A 14,587-nucleotide genomic window follows, 5' to 3' on the forward strand; every position below is an offset into this window, starting at 1 on the left:
GTAAAATGTTATACTCAGTAATTTGACACACATATACATATACATGCAGCCATGGGTGTGTATGTGTGTGTGTATGCACATGCACACACACCAATATTCCTAAACCCCAAATTTATTAAAGATTTCCTACACATAAAAAAAAAAAAAAAAAAAAAAAATGTTCTCTGATTTTTCCTAATCAATTAGGAATCTTATTTGTTACTCCAATGAATATTATTTAACTTGGAACTTAAAACTGAATGACTTCTCTGTTAAATAGAAACAAATTTATACAAACAAAAAAATTTATAACTTGGAAATCATTTTATAAATTAAGCTCACATAATCTTTTAAACTGTATTTTTTCAGGCTACATTCCTTTACAGTCTTTTGGGAATTTACAAGTCACATAAAAGTTTTCCCTATGCCTAATATCGTAAGTTTGCTACACATAGAATATTCAGTCACCTTGGATTCTACCATGTGAGGGCATAGCAAGAAGTTGGCATTCTGCAAACTGTAAGAGGCTCTCACCAGAAACAGACCATGCTAGCACCCAATCTTGGACTTCTGGCCTCCAGAATGAGTGCATCTTGTCTGGATTGTGGTTGATACATTCAGTTATACATCCCTTCAACCACCTCTCCACAAAATGACTAAGAGGAGGAACACCCAACAGAGGAAAAATTGAGAGACTGTGCCCTCTGCCACAGAACTATTGAATATGGACATAAACAGTATGTCAGAAAGGGAATTCAGGGTAACAATTATCTAGGCAATGGCTAGGTTGGAGAAGACCATTAGTGACAACACAGAATCTCTAAGGGCAGAAGTGAGCTAATCTGGCAGAAGTTTAAAATGCTATCAATGAGATCCAATCTAATCTAAATACTCTAATAGTTAGGGTAACCAAGGCAGAAGATAGAACTAGTGATCTAGAAGACAAAATGATAGAAAAGAAGGATCAGGAGGAGGCCTGAAACAAACAGCTTAGAAGCCATGAAAACAGAATTAGGGAAATGAATGACGCCATGAAACATTCCAATGTCAGAATTACTGGGATCCCAGAGGGGTGGAGAAAGAAAGAAGACTAGAAGATATAGTTGAACAAATTCTGGATGAAAATTTCCTTAATCTGGGGAATGGAACAAGTGTTTGTGTCCTAGAGGCAGAAAGGATACACCACAAGATCAACAAATCTAAAAAGACATCCAGACACTTAATTGTGAAAATCACAAATCATAATTTCAGACAAGAGTTCCTGAGGACAGCTGGGGGAAGAGATTCCTTACATACAGAGCAGGACCATCAGAATAAGGTCAGACCTGTCCAAAGAAACCTGGCAAGCCAGAAAGGGCTGGCAAGACATATTCCGGGTACTAAATGAGAAGAACATGCAGCCAAGAATACTTTATCCAGCAAGCCCGACATTCAAAATGGATGGTGAGATAAAGAGCTTCCAAGACCGGCAAGGTTTAAAAGGGCATGTGACTACCAAGCCAGCACTACAAGAAATATTAAGGGGGGTTCTATAAAAGAAGAAAGAACCCAAGAGTGACACAGAACAGAAATTTACAGAGACAATCTATAAAAACAAAGGACTTCACAGGCAAGATGATGTCAATAAAAACTTATCTTTCAATAATCACTCCCAACGTGAATGGCCTAAATGCTCCCATAAAATGGCACAGCATTGCAGACTGGATAAAATGACAGGACCCGTCCATATGCTATCTACAAGAGACACATTTGGAACCTAAAGATACATCCAGACTGAAAGTGAAGGGATGGAGAACTACCTTTCGTGTCAATGGGCCTCAAAAGAAAGCTGGGGTAGTAATTCTCATATCAGATAAATTAGTTTTATGCTAAAGACTATAGTCAGAAATGCAAAAGGATACTACATCATTCTTAAAGGGTCTGTCCACCAAGAAGATCTAACAGTTGTAAATATTTATGCCATATGGGAGCAGCCAACTACATAAGCCAACTGTTAATCAAAATAAAGAGTCATATTGATATGAATACATTAATTGTAGGGAATCTCAACAAGTCACTCTCAGTAATAGACAGATCATCCAAGCAGAAAATCAATAAAGAAACAAAAGATTTGAACTACACATTGGACCAAATGGACCTTATAGATTTATACAGAACATTCCACCCTAAAACAACAGAATATTCATACTTCTCAAGCACACATAGAACTTTCTCCAGAACAGACCACATACTGGGTTACAAATCAGTGCTCAACCGATACCAAAAGACTGAGATTATTCCTTGCATATTCTTAGACCACAATGCTTTGAAACTGGAACTTAACCACAGGAAAAAGTTTGGAAGGAATGCAAACACCTGGAAGCTAAAGACCATCCTATTCAAGAATGTTTGGATCAACTTGGAAATCAAAGAAGAACTTCAACTATTCATAGAAACCATTGAGAATGAAGACACATTGGTCTAAAGGGGGAAATACATAGCCATCCAAGCCTCACTCAAAAAATCTGAAAAATCCCGAATATACCAACTCTCTTTATATCTTAAAGAACTGGAAAATCAACAGCAAATTAAGTGAACCCCATGCACAAGAAGGGAAAGAATCAAGATTAGAGCAGAGATCAATGAGTTGGAAAGTAGAGATACAGTAGAACACATCAACAAAATGAGAAGCTGGTTCTTTGAAAGAATCAATAAGATAGATAAAGTACTGGCCAAACTAATCCAAAAGGAAAGAGAGAGGAATTAATAAAAATTAACAAAATTATGAATGAAAGGGGAGAGATCATGAACAACCCCAAGGAAATGGAAATAATTATCAGAAATTATTATCAACAATTATATGCCAGTAATTTAAGCAATCTAGAAGAAACGGATGCATTCCTGGAAGCCTATAAACTTCCAAGACTGAAACAGGAAGAAATTGACAACCTGAGTAGACAAATATCTAGTAATGAGATTGAAGCATTGATCAAAAACCTCCCAAAAAACAAGAGCCCAGGAGTTAATGGATTCCCTGGGGAATTCTACCAAACATTCAAAGAAGAAATAATACCTATTCTTCTGAAGCTGTTTCAAAAAATAGAAACAGAAGGAAACTTCCAGAATCTTTCTATGAAGCCAGCATTACTCTCATCCCCAACCAGGCAAAGACCCCATCAAAAAGGATAATTTCAGGGACACCTGGGTGGCTCAGTGTGTTAAAGCCTCTGCCTTTGGCTTGAGTCATGAGCCCAGAATCCTGGGATCAAGCCCCACATCGGGCTCTCTGCTCAGCAGGGAGCCTGCTTCCTCCTCTCTCTCTGTCTGCCTGCCTCTCTGTCTACTTGTGATCTCTACCTGTCAAATTAAAATAAAATCTTTAAAAAAAAAATAAAAAAAGGAGAGTTTCAGACCAATATCGCTGATGAAGATGGATGCCAATATTCTTAACAAGATCCTAGCTAATAGGACCCAGCAGTACATTAAAAAGATTATCCACCATAACTAGGTGGGATTTATCCCTGGGATGCAGGGGTGGTTCAACATTCCCAAGTCAATCAATGTGATAGGACAGATCAGTAAGAGAAGAGAGAAGAGCCACATAATCCTCTCAATTGATGCAGAAAAAGCATTTGACAAAATACAGCATGTGTTTCTGATTAAAACTCTTCAAAGAATAGGGATAGAGGGAAAATTCCTCTATTTCATAAAATTTGTTTATGAAAAATTCACAGCAAATATCCTGAATAGGGAAAAGCTGACAGCCTTCCCTCTGAGATCAGGAACATGACAAGAATGTTCACTCTTGCCACTGTTGTTCAACATAGTACTAGAAGTCCTAGCAATAGCAATCAGAAAATAAAAAGAAATAAAATGTATTCAAATTGGCAAAGAAGAAATCAAACTCTTTCTTTTCACAGATGACAGGATATTTTATATGGAAAACCCAAAAGATTCTACCCCCAAACTACTAGAATCCACACAGCAATTCAGTAATGTGGCAGGATACGAAATCAATGCACAGAAATCAGTTGCTTTCTTACACACTAACAATGGAAAAACAAAGAGGGAAACTAGAGAATCAATTCCATTTACCATAGCACCAAGAACCGTAAGATACCTGGGAATAAACCTAACCAAAGAGATGAAGGATCTCTACTCAAAGAACTATAGAACGCTCATGAAAGAAATTGAAGAAGACACAAAAAGATGGAAAAGCTTTCCATGCTCATGAACCAGAAGAAGAAACATTGTTAAAATGCCTATACTGTCCAGAGCAATCTATACTTTCAGTACCATCCCAATCAAAACTCCACCGGCATTTTTCAAAGAGCTGGAACAAACAATCTTTAAAATTGTATAGAACTATAAAAAACCCCAAATTGCTAAGGAAAGGTTGAAAAAGAAAAACAAAACTAGGGGCATCAAGTTGCCTGATTTCAAGGTTTACTACAAAGCTGTTATCTCTAAGACAGCATGGTACTGGCACAAAAACAGACACATAGACCAGTGGAACAGAGTAGAGAGTCCAGACCCATAACTCTATGGTCAAATAATCTTTGACAAAGCAGGAAAAAATACCTAGTGGAAAAAAGAGAGTCTCTTCAATAAGTGGTGCTGGGAAAACTGGACAGCTATGTAGAGAAGAATGAAACTCTACCATTCTCTTATACCATACACAAAGATAAACTTGAAATGGATAAAAGACCTCAACGTGAGGCAGGAATCTATCAAAATCCTAGAGGAGAACTTGGCAGTAACCCCTTCAACATCGGCCGCAGCAACTTCTTTCAAGACATGTCTCCAAAAGCAAAGGAAACAAAAGTGAAAATGAACTTTTGGGACTTCATCAAGATAAAAAATTTCTGCACAGCAAAGGAAACAGTCCACAAAGCAAAGAGGCAACGCATGGAATGGGAGAAGATATTCGCAAATGACACTACAAAGGGCTGATATCCAAGATCTATAAAGAACTCCTCAAACTCAACACTCAAAAAACAGATAATCTCATAAAAAGAATTGGACAGAAGACATGAACAGACACTTCTCCAAAGAAGACATACAAATGGCTAATGAACACGTGAAAAAATGTTCACTATCATTAGCCATCAGGGAGATTCAAATCAAAGCCACTTTGAGATACCACCTTATACCAGTTAGAATGGCTAAAATTAACAAGACAGGAAACAAGTGTTGGAGAAGATGTGGAGAAAGGGGAACCCTCTTACACTGTTAGTGGGAATGCAAGATGATACAGCCACTTTGGAGAACAGTGTGGAGATTCCTCAAGAAATTAAAAAATAGAGCTTCCCTATGACCCTGCAATTGCACTACTGGGTATTTACCCCAAAGATACAGATGTAGTGAAAAGAAGAGCCATATGTGCCCCAGTGTTCATAGCAGCAATAACCACAGTTGTCAAACTGTGGAAAGAACTAAGATGCCCTTCAACAGACAAATGGATAAAGAAGATATGGTCCATACATACAATGGAATATTACACTTCCTTCAGAAAGGATGAATACCCAACTTTCTTATCAACATGGACAGGACTGGAAGAGATTATGCTGAGTGAAATAAGTCAAGCGGAGAGAGTCAATTATATGGTTTCACTTACTTTTGGAGCATAAGGAATAACATGGAGGACATTAGAAGAAGGAAAGGAAAAGTGAGTTGGGAGAAATCGGAGGGGGAAACAAAGCATGAGAGACTGTGGATTCTGAGAAACAAACAGGGTTTTGGAAGGGAGTGGGGTGCGGGGATGGGTGAGGGTGGTGGGTATTAAGGAGGGCACATATTGCATGGAGCACTGCATATGGTGCATAAACAATGAATCTTGAAGCACTGAAAAAATAAAATAAAATTTTTTTAAAAAGACTATACAGTCATCTTGATATCTCCTAGACAGGAGAAATTTAATTCCTATTGATGATCACATACTGCTTCTTTCTAGAAACATGTTTCTTTTGCTTCCATTATTTTCTCAGGCCTCACAATAATTTTTATCCGAACAATTTTTAGACTCTTTTTCAATATTTGTTATATAATATAGATTTTATGTAATATAAATTTTATGTGATTATTGTCTTTCCAAGTTTATTTTTATTGCAATGTTACTGATAGCATACTGCTTATCTCCCTTATCCAATTATAAACTTGGAAGACAGATTCTGTGTCTGATTCATTATTGAATATCTACTATTCTTGCGATGCAAATAGTTCTACAATTTCTAAATTAATGAATTTTCCCCACCAGGATTTTATCAGATGCCACATTTATCTCTAAAGTCTTATAAAATTAAATATAATTTGTAAAGAATGATGAATCATTTCTTAGAGATAAAGAACAGTTTAGTCAGCCATATGACCGCTATGATTTGGGGGGTTATAAACCTCCCACCTGTATCTTTGAACATATATAACCATCTCCAACAGGAAATGTCAAAGAATATTAATTCATAACTGTGATAGGCAAGAAAAAATAAAAGTTTTGAACATTAACCAAGAAAATTGTGAAACATCTTAGTTTTTCTTTTATAAGAAATTAATAGATAATTGATAATTCGTGTTTATTATAAATAGCAAACATAATGACAAATATAACTCGTGCATAATCTAGCAATACAGTTAAAATATTTTCTCAGCAGAGAGCTTTACAAAATACTCAGGTGTTTTTATTTTAAAGTTAGAACAACTGTCTTTTTTTTTTTTAGACTTTATTTATTTATTTGACACAGAGAGAGAGATCACAAGTAGGCAGACAGGTGGGCAGAGAGAGGTGGGAAGCAGGCTCCCTGCTGAGCAGAGAGCGATGCGGGGCTCAATCCCAGGACCCTGAGATCATGACCTGAGCAGAAGGTAGAGGCTTAACCCACTGAGCCACTGATTTTATTTATAAAGTAGTTGTAGTTTTATAATAGGTTTAAATGTTATAAATGTTTATATCTAAGACACAGTATGACAGCATCTCTCAATCTTTTCCACCAAAACATTACTAACAGTGGTTTAGAATTACATATGTCTCCAGGGATTTGGGGGGAGGATTTTAAAAAGGCCCCATAAAAACACAAAAACTATCTTGACTTCTCATATTTTATAATTATAATTTAAGAAAAACTTTAATTTTACTCTATAATATGTCTATTTTTAATATAAAATATAAATTACCAGCTAAATTAGTTAACTATCCTATTCCCAGTCTTCGCTGAAAATTTATACCCCTGAAACATATATCTCCTTAGTCTCTAACTTTGGGTACTCTTGCTCAATAATATCTGCCTCTGGGGGTGTGCATATCTCAATCTGAGAAGTTAACTATGTTAGAAACACTGCTCCTATGAAAATCACAATGCTTACTGTGCATATAATCACATATTGTGAAAATTATCATTCTAAGATTCCAGATAGGTTATCTTTACACAAAGGAAGTGCATATTTATGTGGTATGATAACAAGGGTTGCTCCTTGCCCAACAAAAACTTATCCTTGCATTTAACAATAACCCCTGCTCTCTCATACCACAAATTTCTCACACTATTAACGGAGATATTACTGGGAAGAGTATTATTTTTAAACTTCATTTTATATGTGTGTGTGTGTGTTTAAATATTTCATGTATATTTTCCTTTAATTCTATTTTATTTGAGTTTTTATAACAAATAACTAAGTTTAAAAAGGTCTTTAAAAATTTGCTCTTCAGTAAGTGTCTTATTATTGAACCATCCTTGCATTCCTCAAATAAAATCTACTTAATGGTTACATATTATTCTTTTTTTTTCTTTTTTTTTTTAATTTCTTTTCAGCATAACAGTATTCATTATTTTTGCACCACACCCAGTGCTCCATGCAATCCGTGCCCTCTCTAATACCCACCCCCTGATTCCCCCAACCTCCCACCCCCCGCCCCTTCAAAACCCTCATATTGTTTTTCAGAGTCCATAGTCTCTCATAGTTCACCTCCCCTTCCAATTTCCCCCAACTCCCTTCTCCTCTCCATCTCCCCAAATAAGTGAAACCATATGATAATTGACTCTCTCTGCTTGACTTATTTCACTCAGCATAATCTCTTCCGGTCCCTATATATTATTCTTTTGATGTCTTTCTGGGTTCTTGAAGGATAACATATGTAAAACAATCACATTAATATTTATAAGTTAAGACTGGTCTATGTTTTTTCTCTTATTGTACTGTCTTTTTCAGACTATAATACTGATTCATTATTTTCTATTCCCTAATTTAAATAGAAGTTATTAGGTTAAGTTTTAAAAACATAAAGTACAAATTAGACACCATTCTCTAATCACAATGCTAATAAGTTAGATTTTAATAACAAGATCAGAAAACAAACAAACAAAACGTTTTAACTGGAAAATGTAAAGGTTTTCTCCTAAATAATTTGGGTCAACGGAAAACACAAATAAAAATTACATGGTTTTTAGAAAGCAGCAAAAATGAAAATACTGCAGATCAAAATCTATGGGAGAAGGCTTTAGAATTACCTTTTAGAAAGATTTATATTTTTAATCTGTTACCTTTAAAATTATAAATGTACACAATGTCCCTAATCCTCTTCATTTAGACATATCTATTATTTCTTTCCTATGAATACTGTTTCTTTTTTCTTTTTCTCTCTTCTCCCTTTTCCCTTACCATCTAATACTAGCCAATAGAATTAGCTTTCTTAGCATTTGCCTTTTTATTATTAAATATCCTGGTAGTATTTTTATTTGCTTTATCACCTTTGGATAATATTAATTCCCAGCTTCAACATATAAGCCAATCAGCAAACTTAATGCACTTCCTGTATTTTTTCCTTCTTCTGCTCCCTTTGTCAATGATTGTACTGTTCCTACATTAATTCATATGGTAACTTATATGCAGTTCTGCTCCCACATTTTCTTCTGGTAAGTAGAGGCAGTCTTTTGCAGTCATTTTCTCAGTTATTTCTTTTTTGATGAAGTTTGTCCTCTATTAGTCTCCTTAAGAAGCATTCATAGAAAATTTTCCTGGATGTTTGACTTTTTGGAATTGTTTATTGGTAGCCTTGTATCTTAAATTTCATTGGATATAAAATTCTTTGCTGTTACTTTCTTTCCTTGAATATCTTATAGATACAATTCTACTATGTATAGGTGTGGAATGTTAGAATAGAAAAGTCTGAAGACAGCCAATTTTAGTTCTCCCTCTAAGTGACTCAATTTTCTTTTTCCCAACATGCCCCTAAGAAATGTCCTTTATCTTTGAAGTGAAGTGCATATTTTATTAGGATATGTCTTTATGGGGTGCCTGGGTGGCTCAGTGGGTTAAGCCTCTGTCTTCAGCCCAGGTCATGATCTCAGGGTGCTGGGATCGAGCCCCGCATTGGGCTCTCTGCTCAGCAGGGATCCTGCTTCCCCTTATCTCTCTGCCTGCTGCTCTGCTACTTGTGATCTCTCTCTTTCTGTCAAACAAATAAATAAAATCTAAAAAAAAAAAAAAAAGGAATTTGTCTTTATATTGACCATTGTGGGTAAATGTTTCAAGGCGTATAGGATGTCCACTTGTTGTACAGATCCAAGTTACTCAGCGAAGTTTTCAAGAATTATATCCTTGAATATTTGTTCTATTTTATACTTATGGTTTTCTTCTTCAAAAATTCCTATCATAAGCACATTTACTCTCCACTGCTATCCTCTATGTCTATCATTTCTCTGCAATCACTTAAAATATGTTATCTTCAGTTCTGTTTGATTTTCTCATTTCTAATTTTACCATGTTTTCTATAATGTCTAATCTCTCTTTGTGTGCCTTCCAATCTCATCTTGATTTATAAAAAGGGTTTTTTCCTATGATATCTTTTCTGAGTTCTACAAGCTTGCAATTCATATCTTTTTAACATCTTGCCATATCTTCCTTCTCTTTAGTTATTATATTTCTGTTTTATGATCTTCCTTCATAGAGGTGTTTTTTTTAATGTGTGCATTTTCATTTTCCTGCTTTCCCCTATATTTTCCTTACTGTAGCTTTCTGTTTATGCTGTGCCAGTTGCTTTTAGTTACTTACAATTTCATAGCCCAACAATTTATAGAAGGATGCTGAGGGAGAAGAGAAAGGCCATGCCTTCCAAATTTCAAAACCCAAAGGCTTTTTCAACATTACCAGGGTTCCTTCTCAAATGGCTTTTTGATATAGCCTCACCTTCTCTAACTCCACCCTAATCTAGGAGATCTTCTATGGCCAGCCCAGCTGGCCACACGTTACTCTCCTTCCCCGGTATCCACTCTCATTGGTATATGCTTCAGAATGAATCCTTCACCTTATGAAGCAGATTTGTGCATGTTCTGAGACCTGTCCCCACTGAGCCATTTAGCTATTATCGGTGTGCTTCCTTCTTGTACTTGCTCCCAGTCAGCTTCTGTCTTCCCCTGATCCTGTAGCACTTGTTTTGTACAAGCATTCAAGGTTAAGGACTTCAGGGTATGCGCCTCATCTTTAAGAAGTATGTGGTTATGCTGGCATGTATATGCTTTTCTCAGGATATTTTAAGAGTTTGCAGGTTTCATCAGTCCCCTACTTTTGCTGAAAATGCAGTTTTCAGGGTTATTTATTATTTCATTCGTCTCTTTTTTTCATGTGATATCCAGAAATAGAAGTGAGAAGTTAATATCTTATGGTTTCATGTTTATACTTAATGTCTATACCTATTTCCCAGATGAAGAATCTGAGATCCAGAGAGATTACATAACCTGGTCAAGGTCATACAGCTAATAGTAGAAATGGATATGAGTCCAATCAGTCTAGTTTCAAAGTCTATACTCTTTGCCCCCCACACTGCCTCACAGCCACTTTCTTCTCCACATCACCTCACATATCCCTTGGCAAGCCGTTAATTAATCATAACAGTTATTTCTTCCCACAGAATCTTATAATTGGGAAATACTGTCTAGGTAGCCACCAGAGTTGGTATCTGAGTGGATATCTAAATGTTAATGCAGTTTTAAACTTTCAAATCTTAGTGTGAGTATGTTTAGCAAATGCTTTGAGCAGATATTGATAGAACAGTGAACTCTAAAGAATAAAAGGCACAGATGAGAGGGAGTGGGAAGAACAGAAGAAAGAAAGTCTTCTATCAAGGACACACTCTTTATTGTTAATTTAGGTCTGACACTAGATATCACCAAACTGCAATTTAGAGGTTAAATTTAGATAATTAGTGATGTGGGAAACAAAGGCAGAGGAGAAATTGTTAAATTTCCTTACTACCTACAGCCCATCGACAAGTCCTTGAAACAGGCAGAGTGACTTTCCAATGTTAATACTTTGCTAAGGCTAAAAGGCAACCTTAGCCCAATCTCCAGGATCCTGTAAGTCTACTTTAACATATAAAAATTCCTTTAGAAATTTCCTTTATCTCTAAACCCCTCAAGATATGTGTTGACGATCATCGCCCAAGCATATGGTCCACTGATATACATCTGAAAGGTCTCATGACTATTATTAGATGGTAATAAATTACTTTTTCCCAACAATAGCTAGCCTCAAGGTCCTGGAAACCTTGCTCCCAAAATTCCTTACAGACTTATGCTATCTCTAACCCCTTCCCAACTTGAAAGTATATAGTGGGCCATTCCTTATGACTCCAGGGCAGCTCTTTCTGCCCACGAGTCCTGTCCCCACGCATTCATAAAACCACCTTTTTGCATCAAAGATGTCTTAAGAATTCTTTCTTGGCTGTCAGCCTTGAACACTTATATCTTTTCTTACATCAATTGGTACCAACGAATACAGCAAGAAAAAACTAAGTTGTCTATAGTAAGTTACTCGTTTCATGAGGGACCCTAACCACAAAATCGATCTAGCCTGTGTCACTTCGGAAATCAGTTACTATTTAAAGAATACTGATCATCAACTAGGCACTTGAGGGCTTTGAATTCTTTTTCATTAAGAAATTTTTTTCCTTTAGAAATTTTTTTCTATAATTTTTTTAGTATATTTGGCATACAATGTTACATGAATTTCAAGTGTACAACCCAGTTATTCAACAAATCTGTATGTTATGCTATGCTCATCATAAGTGTAGCTCGCACCTGTCTCCATAGGATGCTATTACAATACCATTGACTATGTTCCCTGTGCTGTACCTTTCATGCCCATGACTTCATTCCATAACTGGAAGCCTATACCTCCCTCTCCCTTTCATCCATTTTGCCCATCTTCCCACCCTCCCTCCCTCTGGCAACCATCAATTTGTTCTCTGTATTTATAACTCTGATTCTGCTTTTTGATTGTTTATTCATTTGTTTAGTTTCTCAGATTCACATGTGAGTGAAATCATACGGTATATTTGTCTTTCTCAGTCTTATCTATTTCACCTGTCCTTTGTATTTTTTAAAAGAATTAAAAATAATAGCAGCATTCATTAATTCTATGTACCAAGCACTATTCTCACAACTTCATTAAGCCACATAATGCTCACAATAACCCTATGAGGTAAGTACTACAGCTAACTCTATCTGACAGTCATAAAAACTAACTCACCGACAGACAACGTTCCCAAGGTCACCCAAGGAGGAAGTGTAGAGGCAGAATCTGAAAGCAGGCAGACTCAATCTCTCAGCATGGCAACTTTTTAGGAATGCATATATCACCTAACAGCAGAACTGATTTTATCTCTTTGACCCATTTGCTTCTTAAACAGAGAATAAATCACCGTGTCACCAAGGCAACCGGGCTTTGCACTTTTTTACTGTAAACACCAAGCCTAATGACTTCACCCAAAACATGATTTCAATAACCACATATGCTGACTCACAAACCTCTCTTCAGGACTTGCATATCCAATTGCCTACTGAATTTATGCAGTAGAGATTAGATGTCCTGCAAGCACTTCTAACTCAATATATTTTCCCACACATTTGTTCCTCTTACTTTAATGCCTCTCTTAGTGAAGAACCCCACTACCAAACCACCAGCCAGAGTAATATTTTTATAGTGTCAATTATATCATGCCAATGTCCTGAACAAAATCCTCCCATGGATTCCTGTTACAGAAAAATGCAATCCAAACTTTTTAGATGGTGTATGAATCTATGTCACCAGCTCCCTTCTTACCTCTCTTATCTCATCTCTTTTCATTTCATCCCACCTTACTCTGCACCGGCCACACTGGTCTTTCTTTATTCCTCAAAACCTCTAAACTCATTTTGAATTCGTGGCATTTACATTTATTGTTCTTTCTGCTTAGAATGCTCTAAACCTTCAGTTCATTCAGATCTAGGCTCAAATGGGGCCTTTTCAGAGAGGCCTTCCCTGAAAACAATACCTAACATAGAAAATCGACCTCCTCCTTGCCCCAGTGACTCTCCAACATCTTACTATACTTTATTTTTTTTCCTCACAGCGCAGAAAATGTAGGGGGAGTTATGTATGAATATATTTTATATCATACATATCACGTTATATATGTGTGCGTGTGTATGTGTGTATACACACACACTTGCCTATTGCCTTGCCCCCCAGTTGAAATGTAAGTCCATGAGGGGAGCACTGCATCATGTTTTACTGTTATATTCCAACATTTAGAATAATGACTAATACGAAGTAGGTCCCAAGTATTGCTTGAATGAATGAATTAATCAATCCAGCCATCTAACCCAAAAACCTGATAATCACATTTAATACTTCCTTTCCACCCATTCTCCATAGCTATTCAGTCACCAAGTCTCACAGAAACCTTACTTAAGCTCCCTTTATCCTTAGATTATTATCTTAGTCTCCTAATAGATTTCTCTGCCTCTTTTAAGACACCCTCATCCAATCTGTCATCCACACTGCTGCCAGAGAAACCTTTCTTTCTTTGTATAGAACAAAATGAACCTTTAGTTCATGACACTGCTTCCTATAATACATCAGTGGTTCTCAAAGCTTTCAGTGCAAAATTGAAACTTCTTATTTCAGCCCTCAGGCCCTTAGTGATCTAACTCCTGCCTGCATTCCCAGTCTCTTATCTCATGCCTTCCTAATGAGCTTTCCCCCTTTTTAATTTATGCTAAACATCAAAGGTGATCAAACCCAAAAGATCAGAACAGGAAGATTTAGAATGTAGGGAAAAAGGACTACTCTCAGCCAAAGAATATACCAGAAATAAAAGAGAACCATCAAACAAGGAATGAAATATCCATGTTCTTTCAGCCCTATGGGTATCCTGTTTTAAAAAAATCTTTTTACCATTTTCCATCCCTTACTCTTTCTTTAAAGGATTATGACTTCATTTTAAAGTAATTTTTATGTTAAGATATTCCATGGAACTGTGTATGTCCACCACACAGCTGATGACATTGAGCAGATGCGCATATTTAAGATTATCCTTGTAATTGTGAGTGGTATGGTGGCCTTATTGCAAACTGTCAAATTATGCAAGTGAATCATCGGAAGCCCCCATCTTGATCTCACTTTCCGCAGCCCTGCTTTTCTACCCTTTCCACTATGGCACCCAAAGTCCTCATGCTACTTTTGTAGTGAAAAATTAAACCCTGTCCAAAGAGCAGTCATACATTTGTCCTCACCTCCTAGGAGGCACTCTCTAGGCCCTTAAGTATCTTGCCTGAAAAAATATCTTTGCTTATCCGAGGGTTGTGGACAACACCAGGTA

At 36.5% G+C, this 14,587-nt stretch overlaps 1 protein-coding gene across 5 annotated transcripts in view; it reads right to left on the reverse strand.

Annotated features, from left to right (window-relative positions):
* The window catches only part of COL24A1 (collagen type XXIV alpha 1 chain), a 411,639-nt gene that overhangs the window by 381,861 nt on the left and 15,191 nt on the right, over positions 1-14,587 (reverse strand). The window lies entirely within an intron of this gene.

Source organism: Mustela putorius, unplaced genomic scaffold (genome assembly GCF_011764305.1).
Source record: "Mustela putorius furo isolate JIRA1106 unplaced genomic scaffold, ASM1176430v1.1 tig00003853_pilon_pilon_pilon, whole genome shotgun sequence".
NCBI lineage: Eukaryota > Metazoa > Chordata > Mammalia > Carnivora > Mustelidae > Mustela > Mustela putorius.